At 39.6% G+C, this 6,089-nt stretch overlaps 1 protein-coding gene across 1 annotated transcript in view; it reads left to right on the top strand.

Annotated features, from left to right (window-relative positions):
* The window catches only part of TNIP3 (TNFAIP3 interacting protein 3), a 78,343-nt gene that overhangs the window by 37,371 nt on the left and 34,883 nt on the right, over positions 1-6,089 (top strand). The gene's annotated exons all lie outside the window — the stretch shown is intronic.

The following is a 6,089-nucleotide window of genomic DNA, read 5'->3' as shown; positions in this document are numbered from 1 at the left end:
TTTGTGAGGAAGATAGAGCGAGAAGGTATGTTTTATAGTCCTTGAAAAGGTTAACTAAACCCACTGATTATCCAAAGTGCCTTTATAGCCAGCAGTGCCTTTTGGATAACACTGATCCATAAAACTGTGTACCCCCAGAACACAGACATCTTTTTAGTTTGTTGTGTTTGGTAGTTCTGATTTAATTGAGGATGTGCAGAGCTGTGGGAGGCAAAAATCTCTGGGAGCGTCAGAAAGGCTTTTAGATAAATGGGAAGAAAGAAGAATCAAAATGATGATTCAAAGCCACACTTCTGTGGTATTACAAACAGAAAATTGTAAGCCACCTGCTAAGATGATAGTTTTTGCTTGCAGTGAAGCAGTGGTTAAGAAGCATGACAGAAACATGTTCTCGGTTTCCCTCCTCTCCCCTGAAATAGCAAGCTGCTCTTTATGGTGCAACGGGAGGACAAAAGGAAATTCCTGTTTTCTGCAAACTGGGAAAGGGAGGAGTGAGAGATGTGGTGGAGAGGAGTGATTAAGCCATGAATACCATCCACCTGCAAGGGATGACACACACACCTTTCTGTGTAATTCCACTGCGGCATGGGGGGGAAGGAAACCTCTGAAGGCTGTGTCCTGAGGCGTGATGCAGGAAATAGATGAGGAGGTAAAGGAGAGATGACTCTCTTCTATGAAATCTGAAATTACACATAGCTCCTTTCACATGTAAACCGCCATCTCAAAATGACTCATGACCTTGGGGCATGAAGCTGAACTGAGCCTAAGGAGATATCCTGGGGTCAGGCTAATGGGATTAGAAACAGTGAGGGAGAAACTACAGGGGGGAATGGGGATTCCTGGCCCCACGGGAGGAATAAGCATGGTGAAACAGAAGTCAGTGCAGAATCGAGTAGTACTGAGCTATGAAATTACAGGGCAGAAGAGCAAGCCACACATGGTCTGTGGAAACACCTGGTTCCCCATGTTAGCCTCCCTCCCAACAGAAGGAGACAGATGTAGGAAAGGATTTGGGGGGTGTGGGGAGGAAAAAGAAAGGATGTGCTCACCTCAACTGTTTCCATGGAGTACTTCAGCACTTCACACAGAATACCATGGCAGTATTTAATCTGTAGTGCTTTTCTTTTTGCATTTATAGCTCTTGTTTGCCCGTTAAAATGTGTGTGTGTGTGTGGTTTTCATGGGTTAAAGGAGGAAGCTTTATGATATTTCCGCATTAGAAATATACTGGCTATTTTTTATTTATACTTTTAAGTCAAACAGCTTTTCGCTTGGCTGCTTGGACTTCAAGTGAGTGATAGCTTGACAGCTGTGGTGATAAGCTCCAACAATCTCAGTAAAAGGTGCTAGGGGTACATGCATCACACTGTGTTTTGGAAAAGGAGGTAATATTTTTAACAAACGTAGTACACTTTCAGTTATGAAGGTTATAAAATAGTATTTAAAAAAAAAAAAAACCACAACCAGAAAATGTCAGTTTGTGAGATGAAATGCTGATTTAGACTTAGAATGAGGGGAAAATTCTGTATTTAGGGATTAGGAAAAAGTTAATAATGAAACAAAAGTGTACCCTTCCCCATAGTGATGGTCATTCATCAAGAAGTTATTTGGCAGCAAGTAATTTTTATTCTGTAACTTTTTTGTCTGGAGTGAAGAGTATAAAGTGCATGCTACAAACCAGCATTTCCTTCTGAGCTTAAATTGCTTTCGATTTTATCTGAAAATGCCTGTAAACAAATTCTTTTTTTTACTGGGATTTTTTTTTCCCATAAAAATATATAATCTTATTGTGGTTTTAAAGGCAGATATTTGAGAGAGAGAAAACGTAGTTCTGCAGAATTAACTAATTCTCAGCACATCCTTCAGCCTATGATTCCTTTATCTGTAGCACTTTAATTGCAGCTTGTCATGATGCTATGTTCCCTGCTCTAGGAGAGGGAAAAGAAGGAGGAGATTACAGAGAAACATCCTTACAGGCAGGTCAGAGCAATTAGAGCCTGTTGGTGTACTCGAGTCCCTGGAACCCACGTATGGTTCATTGGTCTAATATAAGGGACTTGAGTGCCTGTGTCTCTATGGGTAGTCTGTCTAGATGAGCAAACTGTCTGGGTTTTTTTTTTTTTTAAGTGCTAAGCTGAAATGAGAGGTGAGACATTAGTGTGGCATCGGTTTTTTTTACACTGATTTCAGCTCTTCTCACTTTAATGAAATGTATTTACTTTTGCTAGAGCCACTGACCAAAAACGGGAAACATGATGAAATCTTCTACTGATTAGAACAATTGATAATTTCTAATTCACATCCACTTATCTGTTCCCCCTCTCTTCTGTAACATCACTTACTACTGTGATGTGCAGGCGGGAGTGCATGTGAATGAGAAGGATTGCAAGCTCCTGTCCTGCAGAGGCCATAGTGTCTGTGAAAATGCCTGTCCTCAAAATGTGCCTCAGGAAGGAAAGGGTTCCTTGTTCTGTCTTCTACAGAAAGGGAAGCTGAAGGCCAAAAGGATCAAGCAATTTGCTGTTTTTATGTAAGAAATCAAAGAAACATTTCTTACCACAAAAAAGCAGGTTCATTTTTCAAATTTAAGTATAAAACTGATTACATTTAACTGGAAGAAGCTAGACTAAATATTATGCATCAAAGTACAAGTATTACTAAAAAGTATGCAGAGTGTTTTCAGTGTGTTTAGGACTTCATCAAGATTTTACACACAAGAAGGATGTTTTCTGGGGGAGGTGAAGGCGGATAAAAGTATCAAATAGGGAGGGAAGAATAGCAACTAAAATAATTAGCAGTGTGTCAATATGAAGTTGATATAGATAATATTTTTTTATGGGATCAATTGGTAAAAAAAAAAAAAAACAAACCCACAGCAAAACCAACTAATAAACTTTCAAGCACCTAAACTGTTTTGGGTGTGAAGTGAGAAAGAAAAAAATTTTTATTTAAAGGCTATCTGTACTTGCAACAACTATGTTGTAAAACTCAAAATAGCCTGTTTGCTACAGTTACAAATTATCATCCAATTCTTGTTCCATGAAACTAGGATTTTCATCATCAGGCCTGAGTTCACAAATGCTTAGGTACTGGAGTAGCCATGCCCTTATGGTTAATCTCATTGGCAACGATGGAAAACGGTGGATAAAGGAAATCCTGAAACCTGTGCGGTGTTTTGCTTACTCTGAAACCGCATCTTGCTCTAATTTTATCTGGTTCCCACATATTAAGGCACACGTTTGCATCTGCACATGTTTTTGTCAGAGTGAGTACCTAACCGAACAGCACAAAAGTTTGAGGCTGACATACGTATATAAGGGAAAATCCCTTTCTAGCACACTCCTCTGGGTGAAGCATGTGGACCAGGTTTAGACAGGAAGAGGTAGATTCTTCTTCTGGTTTAAGAGCTGATTTTATTCTTCAGTTAAAATCTCTTATTTTTCACCATTTCACCAGAATGGGAAAAGGGGTTGCAATGGATATTGTAGCAAGCACTGCTGGCATAATAACAGCTTCAGGAATAAAGCCAAAAGCAAAGCTCAACCAAAATGTAAGTAAACAGAAAGCTCCCCAGAAGCCACTGAATTTTAACCCAAGTAATCTCAGAGTAAATCTAGCTTCTACAATTCTGTAACTGAATAGTACAATAAAACAAACAAACAAAACCCAACAAACCCGCAGCAGATACCTGATCAGCTAGGAAGAAAAAAAAAAAAAATTCTTTACCATTTTGTCATCAAGGAAAGACTCACTTTTACTTGAATCAAGCATTTTAAAGGTTCTTGGTTTCACTGCAGTTACTGAACAGATGGAATTTTCAGAAGTGACAAGTAGCTTTCATTATCTTAACTTGTGAGTGCCTATTTTGTAACAGAAGCCTTTCCCGGAATAAAGATCCAGCATTCTGAAAATGAGAACTTTTATCTTCTTGTGGTGCTGATGCTTGTGAGAGGATTTACAGCTCCAAGGCTTTGATTTTTCTCCCATTGCAAGCTTCCCAAAGATGACTAAAAGGCTTTTATGCTCAGTCTTCCTAGAATACAAACTAAAATAATTCTCATTTTTAAATGGGGGAAAAACCCAATCTCACAGCTGCTACTAATAGAAATACAGAATATCATAGAAATAGAGCAGAATTTAATAAAAAGGCTTCTAAGCAGTTCAGCCCACTTTGCCCTTACTGGCGGGGTTGTATGCTGCCACTTGGGAGTTAACTCAGTTTGTTTCTGAGGGGCAGCAAATACTGCCTAGTCCCATTTGCTTCCTGGGAAGCTTTTTCCATACCTGGTAGCTGACTGGCTTATTCTGTTCCACACAGCAGTCTCTCTACAGGAGCCAAAGTCTCTGAAGCTTTCTAGCCTGACTGACATAAAAGAGGATGCTTCCCCCTTAACCCCAGTCTATAAAGTAATACAAGACAGCTGTGAACAAAAGTGAAAGATAAACCAGGTTCCATTTGTCATAATGATCAGAGCTGCCTGATGAGTTTTGAAAAATATGTGGCTATTCTCTTATATCATGGTTGCCTGTATCATGGACAAAAATCATAAATGCCAAGGATAATGCTTCATGGCTACGTATGGGAGTATGAACAGGGAGGAAAAAAAAGTGTGAAGAGTGGGAGAAAGCTGAGTAAAGGTCTTACTAAGAATTCATGTTAATTAAGAGAATTTAAAATTATAAATTATGGTTCACAGACATTACAGAAGGTTTCAGACTATTAGTGAAACTTGCAGGTGTAATATTTTCTTGGTACATTTAATCATGCTTTGATCAGTCACTGTAATAGAGATAGAGCAGTGGAAGCCAAGCAACAGAAGGGCTCGTGGACATTAAGGAAGCATTTTTATAATACACATAGAACAGAAATTATCAACCACTCTTCTAGGAGGAGCCAGATCTGACCAGTTCTCCAAACACAGAAAGTGATCACTCTTGTTATATTAACTTTGTCTTCTTAAGCTACTGAACTTCACTTGCTTGTTTGGAGAGCAGACTCTGCTCCGTTTCTCTGCTTTGTTTTCCATGTTTACTTGAACTATGCTCAAAAGTAAAGAAAAGTTTGTTTATGTTCGCTGGTGGTTGATGCTACAATTACATGTCACAGCCCAGCAGCAGGAGAAGTGATGTTTTGTTTCCTCATTTGGGATGGATAGAAGGAACGCGCGAAGGAAGTGACTTCCTGGAGAGAGAGTGGAAGGAGAAGTAAGGGATGAGAAATGGATGAAAAGAGAATGTGAGTTACTTGTGCTCTTGCTCTAAAATGTGTGATGGACCCAGCAAGCTAAAGGACTGTATGTCTGCATTTTGGGGAGGCTACAAAATTAACACAACTCGATTCACTGCAGACTATGATGTGGTTTTACATGCGTTTATGGAGAAGTCGGAGGCAGTTATACTGTAAGAGGTTGCCAAGTTTGTATTTCTCCACTCACAGACTATTCCCTGCAGTCTGTTTTCTCGTGATTTTTTTTTTTCTAGTGTAGCCAGTAAATGCCATGACACAGACTGACTTGTTCATTTAAAGAGGAAGAGATGAAATAATCAGGGAAATTAAGGTTCCTGCAAGCATTAGACTGGAATTCATAAAACTTGCTGACCAGTTTGCCACTGCTGTTACATCACATTTAGCAAGTCTTGATTTTGCATGTTAGCGGCTAAAGTAGGTATGTGCTTGTGAGAGAGGGAACAGGGTACCGATCTCCCACAGAGCCGCCCACGCAACTGAACAGCACCGTTGCTCTTGACCAGTGCGTTGTCGCCCTTGAGTTGTATTTCCTATCAAGTCTCTTAAAAGGCATTTGACTTTAGGCACTGTGCAAAGGGGCGTCAGCATTATCCATATGAATGCTAAGCTTGCCTAGCTGGGCACTGAAGAGCACTTAATGTAATTTCTATTCTGCAATATTTTGTTTAAAATACTTGTAGTGAAGAGCAATGGCTAAGATGATGCAAGAAAATTTGGCACTGTTTTTAATGTGTATACATGTAGGGTGGAAGGCCAGTAACAAAGCTAAGAGCTTCCACACAGGCATGCCTAGCTCAGAGCTTAGTGATTGTTAGCAAGGAGCAATCTGACTTTCAAACAG

This window comes from Egretta garzetta, unplaced genomic scaffold (assembly GCF_000687185.1).
Source record: "Egretta garzetta isolate BGI_Z169 unplaced genomic scaffold, ASM68718v1 scaffold342, whole genome shotgun sequence".
Lineage (NCBI taxonomy): Eukaryota > Metazoa > Chordata > Aves > Pelecaniformes > Ardeidae > Egretta > Egretta garzetta.
This window is presented reverse-complemented; position numbering and strand designations above follow the sequence as displayed.